This window comes from Hydractinia symbiolongicarpus, chromosome 4 (genome assembly GCF_029227915.1).
Source record: "Hydractinia symbiolongicarpus strain clone_291-10 chromosome 4, HSymV2.1, whole genome shotgun sequence".
Classification (NCBI taxonomy): domain Eukaryota; kingdom Metazoa; phylum Cnidaria; class Hydrozoa; order Anthoathecata; family Hydractiniidae; genus Hydractinia; species Hydractinia symbiolongicarpus.
The window spans coordinates 28,286,337-28,306,933 of NC_079878.1; positions in this window are offsets into that span (position 1 = coordinate 28,286,337).

Genomic DNA, 20,597 nt, shown 5'->3' on the forward strand with positions numbered 1-20,597 from the left:
AGACAATTCGACCCAAGAAATAACATTCTTCTTAACTCGACATGATTGCCGGAACTCAGCGATTACACTGGACCCTGTGGCAGCGCTTCATTTAAAAATTTAGATAAATAAGTATTTTTTTAGTATGGGACCAATCCTGGCCCTTAGCACGCGTCAAAAAAATAGAGACATTCTCAAAAACTACATTTCATTGATTTCCTGGCGGTATCAGTCCGCCTCAGTTACAACGTTTGCGTCACATATTCGTACCAGCATGTATTTAGCGATATGTTTCTCACATTACTAGGTTGCATCGCTTTTAACAGTGAAACCATTGACTGTGGGACTAAATTGAACTGATTTTTGACTGCGGCGTTATAAATGTTTTAAGTGAGACAATTGGACTCCAAGAAGTAACATTCTTTTTAATTTGACATGATTGCCGAAACTCAGCGATTACACTGGGCGCAGTGGTAGCGCTTCATTTGAAAAGTAAGAAAAAAAAGTCATTTTTGACTGTGGGACCAATCCTAGCCGTTAGCGCGCGCTGAAGAAATAGCGACAGTTTCAAAAACTACATTTCACAGACTTTCTAACGGTGTCAGTCCGTTTGAGTTAAAACGGTTGGATCACATATTCGTACCAACATGTGTTTAGCGATATTTTCCTGATATTACTAGGTTGCATCGCTTTTAACAGTGAAACGATTGCCTGTGGGACTTAATTGAACTGATTTTGGACTTTGACCTCATAAATGTGATAAATGAGACAATTGGACCCAAGAAATAACATTCTTCTTAACTCGACATGATTGCCGGAACTCAGCGATTACACTGGACCCTGTGGCAGCGCTTCATTTAAAAATTTAGTTAAATAAGTCTTTTTTTAGTATGGGACCAATCCTGGCCCTTAGCACGCGTCAAAAATATAGAGACACTCTCAAAAACTACATTTCATTGATTTCCTGGCGGTATCAGTCCGCCTCAGTTACAACGTTTGCGTCACATATTCGTACCAGCATGTATTTTTCTCACATTACTAGGTTGCATCGCTGTTAACAGTGAAACCATTGACTGTGGGACTAAATTGAACTGATTTTTGACTGTGGCCTTATAAATGTTTTAAGTGAGACAATTGGACTCCAAGAAGTAACATTCTTCTTAATTTGACATGATTGCCGAAACTCAGCGATTACACTGGGCGCAGTGGTAGCGCTTCATTTGAAAATTAAGAAAAAAAGTCATTTTTGACTGTGGGACCAATCCTAGCCGTTAGCGCGCGCTGAAGGAATAGCGACAGTTTCAAAAACTACATTTCACAGACTTTCTAACGGTGTCAGTCCGTTTGAGTTAAAAGGATTGGGTCACATATTCGTACCAACATGTATTTAGCGATATTTTTCTGATATTACTAGGTTGCATCGCTTTTAACGGTGAAACGATTGACTGTGGGACGTAATTGAACTGATTTTGGACTTTGACCTCATAAATGTGAGACATAAGACAATTGGACCCAAGAAATAACATTCTTCTTAACTCGACATGATTGCCGGAACTCAGCGATTACACTGGACCCTGTGGTAGCGCTTTATTTAACAATTTAGATAAATAAGTGTTTTTTTAGTGTGGGACCAATCCTGGCCCTTAGCACGCGCCGATAAAATAGAGACATTCTCAAAAACTACATTTCATTGATTTTCTGGCGGTATCAGTCCGCCTCAGTTACAACGTTTGCGTCACATATTCGTACCAGCATGTATTTAGCGATATGTTTCTCACATTACTAGGTTGCATCGCTTTTAACAGTGAAACCATTGACTGTGGGACTAAATTGAACTGATTTTTGACTGTGGCCTTATAAATGTTTTAAGTGAGACAATTAGACTCCAAGAAGTAACATTCTTCTTAATTTGACATGATTGCCGAAACTCAGCGATTACACTGGGCGCAGTGGTAGCGCTTCATTTGAAAATTAAGAAAAAAAAGTCATTTTTGACTGTGGGACCAATCCTAGCCGTTAGCTCGCGCTGAAGAAATAGCGACAGTTTCAAAAACTACATTTCACAGACTTTCTAACGGTGTCAGTCCGTTTGAGTTAAAACGATTGGATCACGTATTCGTACCAACATGTATTTAGCGATATTTTTCTGATATTACTTGGTTGCATCGCTTTTAACAGTGAAACGATTGACTGTGGGACTTAATTGAACTGATTTTGGACTTTGACCTCATAAATGTGATAAATGAGACAATTGGACCCAGGAATTACATTCTTCTTAACTCGACATGATTGCCGGAACTCAGCGACTACACTGGACCCTGTGGCAGCGCTTCATTTAAAAATTTAGATAAATAAGTCTTTTTTTAGTATGGGACCATTCCTGGCCTTTAACACGCGTCAAAAATATAGAGACATTCTCAAAAACTACATTTCATTGATTTCCTGGCGGTATCAGTCCGCCTCAGTTACAACGTTTGCGTCACATATTCGTACCAGCATGTATTTAGCGATATGTTTCTCACATTACTAGGTTGCATCGCTTTTAACAGTGAAACCATTGACTGTGGGACTAAATTGAACTGATTTTTGACTGTGGCCTTATAAATGTTTTAAGTGAGACAATTAGACTCCAAGAAGTAACATTCTTCTTAATTTGACATGATTGCCGAAACTCAGCGATTACACTGGGCGCAGTGGTAGCGCTTCATTTGAAAATTAAGAAAAAAAAGTCATTTTTGACAGTGGGACCAATCCTAGCCGTTAGCGCGCGCTGAAGGAATAGCGACAGTTTCAAAAACTACATTTCACAGACTTTCTAACGGTGTCAGTCCGTTTGAGTTAAAACGGTTGGATCACATATTCGTACCAACATGTATTTAGCGATATTTTTCTGATATTACTAGGTTGCATCGCTTTTAACAGTGAAACGATTGACTGTGGGACTTAATTGAACTGATTTTGGACTTTGACCTCATGAATGTGATAAATGAGACAATTGGACCCAAGAAATAACATTCTTCTTAACTGGACATGATTGCCGGAACTCAGCGATTACACTGGACCCTGTGGCAGCGCTTCATTCAAAAATTTAGATAAATAAGTCTTTTTTTAGTATGGGACCATTCCTGGCCTTTAACACGCGTCAAATATATAGAGACATTCTCAAAAACTACATTTCATTGATTTCCTGGCGGTAACAGTCCGCCTCAGTTACAACGTTTGCGTCACATATTCGTACCAGCATATATTTTTCTCACATTACTAGGTTGCATCGCTGTTAACAGTGAAGCCATTGACTGTGGGACTAAATTGAACTGATTTTTGACTGTGGCCTTATAAATGTTTTAAGTGAGACAATTAGACTCCACGAAGTAACATTCTTCTTAATTTGACATGATTGCCTAAACTCAGCGATTACACTGGGCGCAGTGGTAGCGCTTCATTTGAAAATTAAGAAAAAAAAGTCATTTTTGACTGTGGGACCAATCCTAGCCGTTAGCGCGCGCTGAAGGAATAGCGACAGTTTCAAAAACTACATTTCACAGACTTTCTAACGGTGTCAGTCCGTTTGAGTTAAAACGGTTGGATCACATATTCGTACCAACATGTATTTAGCGATATTTTTCTGATATTACTAGGTTGCATCGCTTTTAACAGTGAAACGATTGACTGTGGGACTTAATTGAACTGATTTTGGACTTTGACCTCATGAATGTGATAAATGAGACAATTGGACCCAAGAAATAACATTCTTCTTAACTCGACATGATTGCCGGAACTCAGCGATTACACTGGACCCTGTGGCAGCGCTTCATTCAAAAATTTAGATAAATAAGTCTTTTTTTAGTATGGGACCATTCCTGGCCTTTAACACGCGTCAAATATATAGAGACATTCTCAAAAACTACATTTCATTGATTTCCTGGCGGTATCAGTCCGCCTCAGTTACAACGTTTGCGTCACATATTCGTACCAGCATATATTTTTCTCACATTACTAGGTTGCATCGCTGTTAACAGTGAAACCATTGACTGTGGGACTAAATTGAACTGATTTTTGACTGTGGCCTTATAAATGTTTTAAGTGAGACAATTAGACTCCACGAAGTAACATTCTTCTTAATATGACATGATTGCCTAAACTCAGCGATTACACTGGGCGCAGTGGTAGCGCTTCATTTGAAAATTAAGAAAAAAAAGTCATTTTTGATTGTGGGACCAATCCTATCCATTAGCGCGCGCTGAAGAAATAGCGACAGTTTCAAAAACTACATTTCACAGACTTTCTAACGGTGTCAGTCCGTTTGAGTTAAAAGGATTGGGTCACATAGTCGTACCAACATGTATTTAGCGATATTTTTCTGATATTACTAGGTTGCATCGCTTTTAACGGTGTAACGATTGACTGTGGGACGTAATTGAACTGATTTCGGACTTTGACCTCATAAATGTGAGACATAAGACAATTGGAACCAAGAAATAACATTCTTCTTAACTCGACATGATTGCCGGAACTCAGCGATTACACTGGACCCTGTGGTAGCGCTTTATTTAAAAATTTAGATAAATAAGTGTTTTTTTAGTGTGGGACCAATCCTGGCCCTTAGCACGCGCCGATAAAATAGAGACATTCTCAAAAACTACATTTCATTGATTTCCTGGCGGTATCAGTCCGCCTCAGTTACAACGTTTGTGTCACATATTCGTACCAGCATATATTTTTCTCACATTACTAGGTTGCATCGCTGTTAACAGTGAAACCATTGACTGTGGGACTAAATTGAACTGATTTTTGACTGTGGCCTTATAAATGTTTTAAGTGAGACAATTGGACTCCAAGAAGTAACATTCTTCTTAATTTGACATGATTGCCTAAACTCAGCGATTACACTGGGCGCAGTGGTAGCGCTTCATTTGAAAATTAAGAAAAAAAAGTCATTTTTGACTGTGGGACCAATCCTATCCATTAGCGCGCGCTGAAGAAATAGCGACAGTTTCAAAAACTACATTTCACAGACTTTCTAACGGTGTCAGTCCGTTTGAGTTAAAAGGATTGGGTCACATAGTCGTACCAACATGTATTTAGCGATATTTTTCTGATATTACTAGGTTGCATCGCTTTTAACGGTGTAACGATTGACTGTGGGACGTAATTGAACTGATTTCGGACTTTGACCTCATAAATGTGAGACATAAGACAATTGGAACCAAGAAATGACATTCTTCTTAACTCGACATGATTGCCGGAACTCAGCGATTACACTGGACCCTGTGGTAGCGCTTTATTTAAAAATTTAGATAAATAAGTGTTTTTTTAGTGTGGGACCAATCCTGGCCCTTAGCACGCGCCGATAAAATAGAGACATTCTCAAAAACTACATTTCATTGATTTCCTGGCGGTATCAGTCCGCCTCAGTTACAACGTTTGCGTCACATATTCGTACCAGCATGTATTTAGCGATATGTTTCTCACATTACTAGGTTGCATCGCTTTTAACAGTGAAACCATTGACTGTGGGACTAAATTGAACTGATTTTTGACTGTGGCGTTATAAATGTTTTAAGTGAGACAATTGGACTCCAAGAAGTAACATTCTTCTTAATTTGACATGATTGCCGAAACTCAGCGATTACACTGGGCGCAGTGGTAGCGCTTCATTTGAAAATTAAGAAAAAAAAGTCATTTTTGACTGTGGGACCAATCCTAGCCGTTAGCTCGCGCTGAAGAAATAGCGACAGTTTCAAAAACTATATTTCACAGACTTTCTAACGGTGTCAGTCCGTTTGAGTTAAAACGATTGGATCACGTATTCGTACCAACATGTATTTAGCGATATTTTTCTGATATTACTAGGTTGCATCGCTTTTAACAGTGAAACGATTGACTGTGGGACTTAATTGAACTGATTTTGGACTTTGACCTCATAAATGTGATAAATGAGACAATTGGACCCAAGAAATAACATTCTTCTTAACTCGACATGATTGCCGGAACTCAGCGATTACACTGGACCCTGTGGCAGCGCTTCATTTAAAAATTTAGATAAATAAGTCTTTTTTTAGTATGGGACCATTCCTGGCCTTTAACACGCGTCAAAAATATAGAGACATTCTCAAAAACTACATTTCATTGATTTCCTGGCGGTATCAGTCCGCCTCAGTTACAACGTTTGCGTCACATATTCGTACCAGCATGTATTTAGCGATATGTTTCTCACATTACTAGGTTGCATCGCTTTTAACAGTGAAACCATTGACTGTGGGACTAAATTGAACTGATTTTTGACTGTGGCCTTATGAATGTTTTAAGTGAGACAATTAGACTCCAAGAAGTAACATTCTTCTTAATTTGACATGATTGCCGAAACTCAGCGATTACACTGGGCGCAGTGGTAGCGCTTCATTTGAAAATTAAGAAAAAAAGTCATTTTTGACTGTGGGACCAATCCTAGCCGTTAGCGCGCGCTGAAGGAATAGCGACAGTTTCAAAAACTACATTTCACAGACTTTCTAACGGTGTCAGTCCGTTTGAGTTAAAACGGTTGGATCACATATTCGTACCAACATGTATTTAGCGATATTTTTCTGATATTACTAGGTTGCATCGCTTTTAACAGTGAAACGATTGACTGTGGGACTTAATTGAACTGATTTTGGACTTTGACCTCATGAATGTGATAAATGAGACAATTGGACCAAAGAAATAACATTCTTCTTAACTCGACATGATTGCCGGAACTCAGCGATTACACTGGACCCTGTGGCAGCGCTTCATTCAAAAATTTAGATAAATAAGTCTTTTTTTAGTATGGGACCATTCCTGGCCTTTAACACGCGTCAAATATATAGAGACATTCTCAAAAACTACATTTCATTGATTTCCTGGCGGTATCAGTCCGCCTCAATTACAACGTTTGCGTCACATATTCGTACCAGCATATATTTTTCTCACATTACTAGGTTGCATCGCTGTTAACAGTGAAACCATTGACTGTGGGACTAAATTGAACTGATTTTTTAATTGTGGCCTTATAAATGTTTTAAGTGAGACAATTAGACTCCAAGAAGTAACATTCTTCTTAATTTGACATGATTGCCTAAACTCAGCGATTACACTGGGCGCAGTGGTAGCGCTTCATTTGAAAATTAAGAAAAAAAAGTCATTTTTGACTGTGGGACCAATCCTAGCCGTTAGCGCGCGCTGAAGAAATAGCGACAGTTTCAAAAACTACATTTCACAGACTTTCTAACGGTGTCAGTCCGTTTGAGTTAAAAGGATTGGGTCACATAGTCGTACCAACATGTATTTAGCGATATTTTTCTGATATTACTAGGTTGCATCGCTTTTAACGGTGTAACGATTGACTGTGGGACGTAATTGAACTGATTTTGGACTTTGACCTCATAAATGTGAGACATAAGACAATTGGACCCAAGAAATAACATTCTTCTTAACTCGACATGATTGCCGGAACTCAGCGATTACACTGGACCCTGTGGTAGCGCTTTATTTAAAAATTTAGATAAATAAGTGTTTTTTTAGTGTGGGACCAATCCTGGCCCTTAGCACGCGCCGATAAAATAGAGACATTCTCAAAAACTACATTTCATTGATTTCCGGGCGGTATCAGTCCGCCTCAGTTACAACGTTTGCGTCACATATTCGTACCAGCATGTATTTAGCGATATGTTTCTCACATTACTAGGTTGCATCGCTTTTAACAGTGAAACCATTGACTGTGGGACTAAATTGAACTGATTTTTGACTGTGGCGTTATAAATGTTTTAAGTGAGACAATTGGACTCCAAGAAGTAACATTCTTCTTAATTTGACATGATTGCCGAAACTCAGCGATTACACTGGGCGCAGTGGTAGCGCTTCATTTGAAAACTAAGAAAAAAAAGTCATTTTTGACTGTGGGACCAATCCTAGCCGTTAGCTCGCGCTGAAGAAATAGCGACAGTTTCAAAAACTACATTTCACAGACTTTCTAACGGTGTCAGTCCGTTTGAGTTAAAACGGTTGGATCACATATTCGTACCAACATGTATTTAGCGATATTTTTCTGATATTACTAGGTTGCATCGCTTTTAACAGTGAAACGATTGACTGTGGGACTTAATTGAACTGATTTTGGACTTTGACCTCATAAATGTGATAAATGAGACAATTGGACCCAAGAAATAACATTCTTCTTAACTCGGCATGATTGCCGGAACTCAGCGATTACACTGGACCCTGTGGCAGCGCTTCATTTAAAAATTTAGATAAATAAGTCTTTTTTTAGTATGGGACCATTCCTGGCCTTTAACACGCGTCAAAAATATAGAGACATTCTCAAAAACTACATTTCATTGATTTCCTGGCGGTATCAGTCCGCCTCAGTTACAACGTTTGCGTCACATATTCGTACCAGCATGTATTTTTCTCACATTACTAGGTTGCATCGCTGTTAACAGTAAAACCATTGACTGTGGGACTAAATTGAACTGATTTTTGACTGTGGCCTTATAAATGTTTTAAGTGAGACAATTGGACTCCAAGAAGTAACATTCTTCTTAATTTGACATGATTGCCTAAACTCAGCGATTACACTGGGCGCAGTGGTAGCGCTTCATTTGAAAATTAAGAAAAAAAAGTCATTTTTGACTGTGGGACCAATCCTAGCCGTTAGCGCGCGCTGAAGAAATAGCGACAGTTTCAAAAACTACATTTCACAGACTTTCTAACGGTGTCAGTCTGTTTGAGTTAAAAGGATTGGGTCACATATTCGTACCAACATGTATTTAGCGATATTTTTCTGATATTACTAGGTTGCATCGCTTTTAACAGTGAAACGATTGACTGTGGGACTTAATTGAACTGATTTTGGACTTTGACCTCATAAATGTGATAAATGAGACAATTGGACCCAAGAAATAACATTCTTCTTAACTCGACATGATTGCCGGAACTCAGCGATTACACTGGACCCTGTGGCAGCGCTTCATTTAAAAATTTAGATAAATAAGTCTTTTTTTAGTATGGGACCATTCCTGGCCTTTAACACGCGTCAAAAATATAGAGACATTCTCAAAAACTACATTTCATTGATTTCCTGGCGGTATCAGTCCGCCTCAGTTACAACGTTTGCGTCACATATTCGTACCAGCATGTATTTTTCTCACATTACTAGGTTGCATCGCTGTTAACAGTAAAACCATTGACTGTGGGACTAAATTGAACTGATTTTTGACTGTGGCCTTATAAATGTTTTAAGTGAGACAATTGGACTCCAAGAAGTAACATTCTTCTTAATTTGACATGATTGCCTAAACTCAGCGATTACACTGGGCGCAGTGGTAGCGCTTCATTTGAAAATTAAGAAAAAAAAGTCATTTTTGACTGTGGGACCAATCCTAGCCGTTAGCGCGCGCTGAAGAAATAGCGACAGTTTCAAAAACTACATTTCACAGACATTCTAACGGTGTCAGTCCGTTTGAGGTAAAAGGATTGGGTCACATATTCGTACCAACATGTATTTAGCGATATTTTTCTGATATTACTAGGTTGCATCGCTTTTAACGTTGTAACGATTGACTGTGGGACGTAATTGAACTGATTTTGGACTTTGACCTCATAAATGTGAGACATAAGACAATTGGACCCAAGAAATAACATTCTTCTTAACTCGACATGATTGCCGGAACTCAGCGATTACACTGGACCCTGTGGTAGCGCTTTATTTAAAAATTTAGATAAATAAGTGTTTTTTTAGTGTGGGACCAATCCTAGCCCTTAGCACGCGCCGATAAAATAGAGACATTCTCAAAAACTACATTTCATTGATTTCCTGGCGGTATCAGTCCGCCTCAGTTACAACGTTTGCGTCACATATTCGTACCAGCATGTATTTAGCGATATGTTTCTCACATTACTAGGTTGCATCGCTTTTAACAGTGAAACCATTGACTGTGGGACTAAATTGAACTGATTTTTGACTGTGGCGTTATAAATGTTTTAAGTGAGACAATTGGACTCCAAGAAGTAACATTCTTCTTAATTTGACATGATTGCCGAAACTCAGCGATTACACTGGGCGCAGTGGTAGCGCTTCATTTGAAAATTAAGAAAAAAAAGTCATTTTTGACTGTGGGACCAATCCTAGCCGTTAGCTCGCGCTGAAGAAATAGCGACAGTTTCAAAAACTACATTTCACAGACTTTCTAACGGTGTCAGTCCGTTTGAGTTAAAACGGTTGGATCACATACTCGTACCAACATGTATTTAGCGATATTTTTCTGATATTACTAGGTTGCATCGCTTTTAACAGTGAAACGATTGACTGTGGGACTTAATTGAACTGATTGTGGACTTTGACCTCATAAATGTGATAAATGAGACAATTGGACCCAAGAAATAACATTCTTCTTAACTCGACATGATTGCCGGAACTCAGCGATTACACTGGGCCCTGTGGCAGCGCTTCATTTAAAAATTTAGATAAATAAGTCTTTTTTTAGTATGGGACCAATCCTGGCCCTTAGCACGCGTCAAAAATATAGAGACATTCTCAAAAACTACATTTCATTGATTTCCTGGGGGTATCAATCCGCCTCAGTTACAACGTTTGCGTCACATATTCGTACCAGCATGTATTTAGCGATATGTTTCTCACATTACTAGGTTGCATCGCTTTTAACAGTGAAACCATTGACTGTGGGACTAAATTGAACTGATTTTTGACTGTGGCGTTATAAATGTTTTAAGTGAGACAATTGGACTCCAAGAAGTAACATTCTTCTTAATTTGACATGATTGCCGAAACTCAGCGATTACACTGGGCGCAGTGGTAGCGCTTCATTTGAAAATTAAGAAAAAAAGTCATTTTTGACTGTGGGACCAATCCTAGTCGTTAGCGCGCGCTGAAAAAATAGCGACAGTTTCAAAAACTACATTTCACAGACTTTCTAACGGTTTCAGTCCGTTTGAGTTAAAACGGTTGGGTCACATATTCGTACCAACATGTATTTAGCGATATTTTTCTGATATTACTAGGTTTCATCGCTTTTAACAAGGAAACGATTGACTGTGGGACTTAATTGAACTGATTTAAACTTTGACCTCATAAATGTCATAAATGAGACAATTGGACCCAAGAAATAACATTCTTCTTAACTCGACATGATTGCCGGAACTCAGCGATTACACTGGACCATGTGGCAGCGCTTCATTTAAAAATTTAGATAAATAAGTCTTTTTTTAGTATGGGACCAATCCTGGCCCTTAGCACGCGTCAAAAAAATAGAGGCATTCTCAAAAACTACATTTCATTGATTTCCTGGCGGTATCAGTCCGCCTCAGTTACAACGTTTGCGTCACATATTCGTACCAGCATGTATTTTTCTCACATTACTAGGTTGCATCGCTGTTAACAGTGAAACCATTGACTGTGGGACTAAATTGAACCGATTTTTGACTGTGGCGTTATAAATGTTTTAAGTGAGACAATTGGACTCCAAGAAGTAACATTCTTCTTAATTTGACACGATTGCCGAAACTCAGCGATTACACTGGGCGCAGTGGTAGCGCTTCATTTGAAAATTAAGAAAAAAAAGTCATTTTTAACTGTGGGACCAATCCTAGCTGTTAGCGCGCGCTGAAGAAATAGCGACAGTTTCAAAAACTAAATTTCACAGACTTTCTAACTGTGTCAGTCCGTTTGAGTTAAAACGGTCGAATCACATATTCGTACCAACATGTATTTAGCGATATTTTTCTGATATTACTAGGTTCCATCGCTTTTAACAGTGAAACGATTGACTGTGGGACTTAATTGAACTGATTTTGGACTTTCACCTCATAAATGTGATACATAAGACAATTGGACCCAAGAAATAACATTCTTCTTAACTCGACATGATTGCCGGATCTCAGCGATTACACTGGACCCTGTGGCAGCGCTTCATTTAAAATTTAGATAGATAAGTCTTTTTTTAGTATGGGACCAATCCTGGCCCTTAGCACGCGTCAAAAATATAGAGACATTCTCAAAAACTACATTTCATTGATTTCCTGGCGGTATCAGTCCGCCTCAGTTACAACGTTTGCGTCACATATTCGTACCAGCATGTATTTTTCTCACATTACTAGGTTGCATCGCTGTTAACAGTGAAACCATTGACTGTGGGACTAAATTGAACTGATTTTTGACTGTGGCCTTATAAATGTTTTAAGTAAGACAATTGGACTCCAAGAAGTAACATTCTTCTTAATTTGACATGATTGCCGAAACTCAGCGATTACACTGGGCGCAGTGGTAGCGCTTCATTTGAAAATTAAGAAAAAAAAGTCATTTTTGACTGTGGGACCAATCCTAGCCGTTATCGAGCGCTGAAGGAATAGCGACAGTTTCAAAAACTACATTTCACAGACTTTCTAACGGTGTCAGTCCGTTTGAGTTAAAAGGATTGGGTCACATATTCGTACCAACATGTATTTAGCGATATTTTTCTGATATTACTAGGTTGCATCGCTTTTAACGGTGAAACGATTGACTGTGGGACGTAATTGAACTGATTTTGGACTTTGACCTCATAAATGTGATACATAAGACAATTGGACCCAAGAAATAACATTCTTCTTAACTCGACATGATTGCCGGAACTCAGCGATTACACAGCACGCGCCACAGCACGCGCCGATATAATAGAGACATTCTCAAAAACTACATTTCATTGATTTTCAGGCGGTATCAGTCCGCCTCAGTTACAACGTTTGCGTCACATATTCGTACCAGCATGTATTTAGCGATATGTTTCTCACATTACTAGGTTGCATCGCTTTTAACAGTGAAACCATTGACTGTGGGACTAAATTGAACTGATTTTTGACTGTGGCGTTATAATTGTTTTAAGTGAGACAATTGGACTCCAAGAAGTAACATTCTTCTTAATTTGACATGATTGCCGAAACTCAGCTATTACACTGGGCGCAGTGGTAGCGCTTCATTTGAAAATTAAGAAAAAAAAGTCATTTTTGACTGTGGGACCAATCCTAGCCGTTAGCGCGCGCTGAAGGAATAGCGACAGTTTCAAAAACTACATTTCACAGACTTTCTAACGGTGTCAGTCCGTTTGAGTTAAAAGGATTGGGTCACATATTCGAACCAACATGTATTTAGCGATATTTTTCTGATATTACTAGGTTGCATCGCTTTTAACGGTGAAACGATTGACTGTGGCACGCAATTGAACTGATTTTGGACTTTGACCTCATAAATGTGATACATAAGACAATTGGACCCAAGAAATAACATTCTTCTTAACTCGACATGATTGCCGGAACTCAGCGATTACACAGCACGCGCCACAGCACGCGCCGATAAAATAGAGACATTCTCAAAAACTACATTTCATTGATTTTCAGGCGGTATCAGTCCGCTTCAGTTACAACGTTTGCGTCACATATTCGTACCAGCATGTATTTAGCGATATGTTTCTCACATTACTAGGTTGCATCGCTTTTAACAGTGAAACCATTGACTGTGGGACTAAATTGAACTGATTTTTGACTGTGGTGTTATAAATGTTTTAAGTGAGACAATTGGACTCCAAGAAGTACCATTCTTCTTAATTTGACATGATTGCCAAAACTCAGCGATTACACTGGGCGCAGTGGTAGCGCTTCACTTAAAAATTAAGAAAAAAAAGTCATTTTTAACTGTGGGACCAATCCTAGCCCTTAGCGCGCGCTGAAGAAATAGCGACAGTTTCAAAAACTACATTTCACAGACTTTCTAACGGTGTCAGTCCGTTTGAGTTAAAACGGTTGGGTAACATATTCGTACCAACATGTATTTAGCGATATTTTTCTGATATTACTAGGTTGCATCGCTTTTAACAAGGAAGCGATTGACTGTGGGACTTAATTGAACTGATTTTGGACTTTGACCTCATAAATGTGATAAATGAGACAATTGGACCCAAGAAATAACATTCTTCTTAACTCGACATGATTGCCGGAACTCAGCGATTACACTGGACCCTGTGGCAGCGCTTCATTTAAAAATATAGATAAATAAGTCTTTTTTTAGTATGGGACCAATCCTGGCCCTTAGCACGCGTCAAAAAAATAGAGACATTCTCAAAAACTACATTTCATTGATTTCCTGGCGGTATCAGTCCGCCTTAGTTACAACGTTTGCGTCACATATTCGTACCAGCATGTATTTAGCGATATGTTTCTCACATTACTAGGTTGCATCGCTTTTATCAGTGAAACCATTGACTGTGGGACTAAATTGAACTGGTTTTTGACTGTGGCGTTATAAATGTTTTAAGTGAGACAATTGGACTCCAAGAAGTAACATTCTTCTTAATTTGACATGATTGCCGAAACTCAGCGATTACACTGGGCGCAGTGGTAGCGCTTTATTTAAAAATTAAGAAAAAAAAGACATTTTTGACTGTGGGACCTATCCTAGCCGTTAGCGCGCGCTGAAGGAATAGCGACAGTTTCAAAAACTACATTTCACAGACTTTCTAACGGTGTCAGTCCGTTTGAGTTAAAACGGTTGGATCACATATTCGTACCAACATGTATTTAGCGATATTTTTCTGATATTACTAGATTGCATCGCTTTTAACAGTGAAACGATTGACTGTGGGACGTAATTGAACTGATTTTGGACTTTGACCTCATAAATGTGATACATAAGACAATTGGACCCAAGAAATAACATTCTTCTTAACTCGACATGATTGCCGGAACTCAGCGATTACACTGGACCCTGTGGTAGCGCTTCATTTAAAAATTTAGATAAATAAGTGTTTTTTTAGTGTGGGACCAATCCTGGCCCTTAGCACGCGCCGATAAAATAGAGACATTCTCAAAAACTACATTTCATTCATTTCCAGGCGGTATCAGTCCGCCTCAGTTACAACGTTTGCGTCACATATTCGTACCAGCATGTATTTAGCGATATGTTTCTCACATTACTAGGTTGCATTGCTTTTAACAGTGAAACCATTGACTGTGGGACTAAATTGAACTGATTTTTGACTGCGGCGTTATAAATGTTTTAAGTGAGACAATTGGACTCCAAGAAGTAACATTCTTCTTAATTTGACACGATTGCCGAAACTCAGCGATTACACTGGGCGCAGTGGTAGCGCTTCATTTGAAAATTAAGAAAAAAAGTCATTTTTAACTGTGGGACCAATCCTAGCCGTTAGCGCGCTGAAGAAATAGCGACAGTTTCAAAAACTAAATTTCACAGACTTTCTAACGGTGTCAGTCCGTTTGAGTTAAAACGGTTGGGTCACATATTTGTACCAACATGTATTTAGCGATATTTTTCTGATATTACTAGGTTGCATCGCTTTTAACAGGGAAACGATTGACTGTGGGACTTAATTGAACTGATTTTGGACTTTGACCTCATAAATGTGATAAATGAGACAATTGGACCCAAGAAATAACATTCTTCTTAACTCGACATGATTGCCGGAACTCAGCGATTACACTGGACCCTGTGGCAGCGCTTCATTTAAAAATTTAGATAAATAAGTCTTTTTTTAGTATGGGACCAATCCTGGCCCTTAGCACGCGTCAAAAATATAGAGACATTCTCAAAAACTACATTTCATTGATTTCCTGGTGGTATCAGTCCGCCTCAGTTACAACGTTTGCGTCACATATTCGTACCAGCATGTGTTTTTCTCACATTACTAGGTTGCATCCCTGTTAACAGTGAAACCATTGACTGTGGGACTTAATTGAACTGATTTTTGACTTTGATTTGATAAATGTGATAAATGAGACAATTGGACCCAACAAATAACACTCTTCTTAATTTGACATGATTGCTGGAATTTACTGATTACACTGGGCGCTGTGGTAGCGCTTCATTTAAACGTTTAGATAAATAAGTCATTTTTGACTGTTGGACCAATCCTAGCCGTAAGCGCGCGCTGAAGAAATAGAGACAGTTTCAAATACTACACTTCATGGACTTTCTAACGGTGTCAATCCGCTTGAGTTACAACGGTTGCGTCACACATTCGAACCAACATGTATTTAGTGCCTTTTTTCAGATAATACTAAGTTGTGTCGCTGTTAACAGTGAAACGATTGACTGTGGGACTTACTTGAACTGATTCTGGACTGTGACCTTATAAATGTGATAAAAAAGCCAATTGGACTACAAGGAGTAACATTCTTCTTAACTTGACATGATTGCCGAAACTCAGCGATTACACTGGGCGCTGTGGTTGCGCTTCATTTGAAAATTAAGAAAAAAAAGTCATTTTTGACTGTGGGACCAACCCTAGCCGTTAGCACGCGCTGAAGAAATAGAGACAGTTTCAAAAACTACATTTCACAGACTTTCTAACGGTGTCAGTTCGTTTGAGTTAAAACGGTTGGATCACATATTCGTAGCAACATGTATTTAGCGATATTTTTCTGATATTACTAGGTTGCATCGCTTTTAACAGTGAAACGATTGACTGTGGGACGTAATTGACGTGATTTTGGACTTTGACCTCATAAATGTGATAAATGAGACAATTGGACCCAAGAAATAACATTCTTCTTAACTCGACATGATTGCCGGAACTCAGCGATTACACTGGACCCTGTGGTAGCGCTTCATTTAAAAATTTAGATAAATAAGTGTTTTTTTAGTGTGGGACCAATCCTGGCCCTTAGCACGCGCCGATAAAATAGAGACATTCTCAAAAACTACATTTCATTCATTTCCAGGCGGTATCAGTCCGCCTCAGTTACAACGTTTGCGTCACATATTCGTACCAGCATGTATTTAGCGATATGTTTCTCACATTACTAGGTTGCATTGCTTTTAACAGTGAAACCATTGACTGTGGGACTAAATTGAACTGATTTTTGACTGCGGCGTTATAAATGTTTTAAGTGAGACAATTGGACTCCAAGAAGTAACATTCTTCTTAATTTGACACGATTGCCGAAACTCAGCGATTACACTGGGCGCAGTGGTAGCGCTTCATTTGAAAATTAAGAAAAAAAGTCATTTTTAACTGTGGGACCAATCCTAGCCGTTAGCGCGCTGAAGAAATAGCGACAGTTTCAAAAACTACATTTCACAGACTTTCTAACGGTGTCAGTCCGTTTGAGTTAAAACGGTTGGGTCACATATTTGTACCAACATGTATTTAGCGATATTTTTCTGATATTACTAGGTTGCATCGCTTTTAACAGGGAAACGATTGACTGTGGGACTTAATTGAACTGATTTTGGACTTTGACCTCATAAATGTGATAAATGAGACAATTGGACCCAAGAAATAACATTCTTCTTAACTCGACATGATTGCCGGAACTCAGCGATTACACTGGACCCTGTGGCAGCGCTTCATTTAAAAATTTAGATAAATAAGTCTTTTTTTAGTATGGGACCATTCCTGGCCCTTAGCACGCGTCAAAAATATAGAGACATTCTCAAAAACTACATTTCATTGATTTCCTGGTGGTATCAGTCCGCCTCAGTTACAACGTTTGCGTCACATATTCGTACCAGCATGTGTTTTTCTCACATTACTAGGTTGCATCCCTGTTAACAGTGAAACCATTGACTGTGGGACTTAATTGAACTGATTTTTGACTTTGATTTGATAAATGTGATAAATGAGACAATTGGACCCAACAAATAACACTCTTCTTAATTTGACATGATTGCTGGAATTTACTGATTACACTGGGCGCTGTGGTAGCGCTTCATTTAAACGTTTAGATAAATAAGTCATTTTTGACTGTTGGACCAATCCTAGCCGTAAGCGCGCGCTGAAGAAATAGAGACAGTTTCAAATACTACACTTCATGGACTTTCTAACGGTGTCAATCCGCTTGAGTTACAACGGTTGCGTCACACATTCGAACCAACATGTATTTAGTGCCTTTTTTCAGATAATACTAAGTTGTGTCGCTGTTAACAGTGAAACGATTGACTGTGGGACTTACTTGAACTGATTCTGGACTGTGACCTTATAAATGTGATAAAAAAGCCAATTGGACTACAAGGAGTAACATTCTTCTTAACTTGACATGATTGCCGAAACTCAGCGATTACACTGGGCGCTGTGGTTGCGCTTCATTTGAAAATTAAGAAAAAAAAGTCATTTTTGACTGTGGGACCAACCCTAGCCGTTAGCACGCGCTGAAGAAATAGAGACAGTTTCAAAAACTACATTTCACAGACTTTCTAACGGTGTCAGTTCGTTTGAGTTAAAACGGTTGGATCACATATTCGTAGCAACATGTATTTAGCGATATTTTTCTGATATTACTAGGTTGCATCGCTTTTAACAGTGAAACGATTGACTGTGGGACGTAATTGACGTGATTTTGGACTTTGACCTCATAAATGTGATAAATGAGACAATTGGACCCAAGAAATAACATTCTTCTTAACTCGACATGATTGCCGGAACTCAGCGATTACACAGGACCCTGTGGCAGCGCTTCATTTAAAAATTTAGATAAATAAGTCTTTTTTTAGTGTGGGACAAATCCTGGCCCTTAGCACGCGCCGAAAAAATAAAGACATTTTCAAAAACTACATTACATTGATTTGTTGGCGGTATCAGTCCGCCTCAGTTACAACGGTTGGGTCACATATTCGTACCAACATGTATTTAGCGATATTTTCCTGATATTACTAGGTTGCATCCCTTTTAACAGTGAAACCATTGACAGTGGGACTAAATTGAACTGAATTTGGACTTTGACGTCATAAATGTGATAAATGAGACAATTGGACCCAAGAAATAACATTCTTCTTAACTCGACATGATTGCCGGAACTCAGCGATTACACTGGACCCTGTGGCAGCGCTTCATTTAAAAATTTAGATAAATAAGTCTTTTTTAGTGTGGGACAAATCCTAGGCCTTAGCACGCGCTGAAAAAATTGAGACATTTTCAAAAACTACATTACATTGATCTCTTGGCGGTATCAGTCCGCCTCAGTTACAACGGTTGCGTCACATATTCGTACCAACATGTATTTAACAATATTTTTCTCGAATTACTAGGTTGCATCGCTTTTAACAGTGAAGCCATTGACAGTGGGACTAAATTGAACTGATCTTTGACTGTGGCCTTATAAATGTTTTAAGTGAGACAATTGGACTCTAAGAAATAACATTCTTCTTAATTTGACATGATTGCCGAAACTCAGAGATTACACTAGCCGCTGTTGTAGCGCTTCAATTAAACGTTTAGATAAATAAGTCATTTTGTACTATGGGACCAATCCTAGCCGTTAGCGCACGCTGAAGAAATAGAGACAGTTTCAAATACTACACTTCATGGACTTTCTAACGGTATAAATCCGTTTGAGTTACAACGGTTGCATCAGATATTCGTGCCAGCATGTATTTAGCGATATGTTTCTCACATTACTAGGTTGCATCGCTGTTAACAGTGAAACCAATGACTGTGGGACTAAATTGAACTGATTTTTGACAGTGGCCTTATAAGTCTCTGTGCTAGCGCTTTATTTAAAAATTAAGATAAAAAATTCAGTTTTTACTGTGGGACCAATCCTAGCCGTTAGCGCGCGCTGAAGAAATAGAGACAGTTTCAAAAACTACCTTTCATTGACTCTCTAACAGTGTCAATCCGTTTGAGTTACAACGGTTGCGTCACATATTCGTACCAACATGTATTTAGTGATTGTTTTCCGATATTACTAAGTTGTATCGCTTTTAACAGTGAAACGAATGACTGTGGGACTTAATTGAACTGATTCTGGACTGTGACCTTATAAGTGTGATAAATGAGCGAATTGCACTCGAAGGAATAACATTCTTCTTAATGCGACATGATTGCTGGAATTCAGCAAGTACACTAGGCTCTGTGGTAGCGCTTTAATTAAAAATTTAGATAAATAAGTCATTTTTTACTGTGGGACCAATCCTAGCCGTTATTTCGCGCTGAAGAAATAGAGACAGTTTCAAAAACTACATTTCACTGACTTTCTAACGGTGTCAGTCCGTTTGAGTTACAACGGTTGGGTCACATATTCGTACCAACATGTATTTAGTGATTTTCTTCCGATCTAACTAAGTTGTATCGCTTTTAACAGTGAAACGAATGACTGTGGGACTTAATTGAACTAATTCTGGACTGTGACCTTATAAATGTTATAAATGAGCCAATTGAATCCCAAGGAATAACATTCTTCTTAATTCGACATAATTGCTGGAATTCAGCGAGTACACTAGCCTCTGTGGTAGAGCTTTATTTAAAAATTAAGATAAAAAATTTGGTTTTTACTGTGGGACCAATCCTAGCCGTTAGCGCGCGCCGAAGAATTGGAGACAGTTTTAAATACTACATTTCACTGACATTCTAACGGTGTCAGTCCAATTGAGTTACAACGGTTGGGTCACATATTCGTACCAACATGTATTTAGTGATTTTCTTCCGATCTAACTAAGTTGTATCGCTTTTAACAGTGAAACGAATGACTGTGGGACTTGATTGAACTGATTCTGGAATGTGACCTTATAAATGTGATAAATGAGCCAAGGAATAACATTCTTCTTAATTTGACATGATTGCTGGAATTCAGCGATTATATTAGTCTCTGTGGAA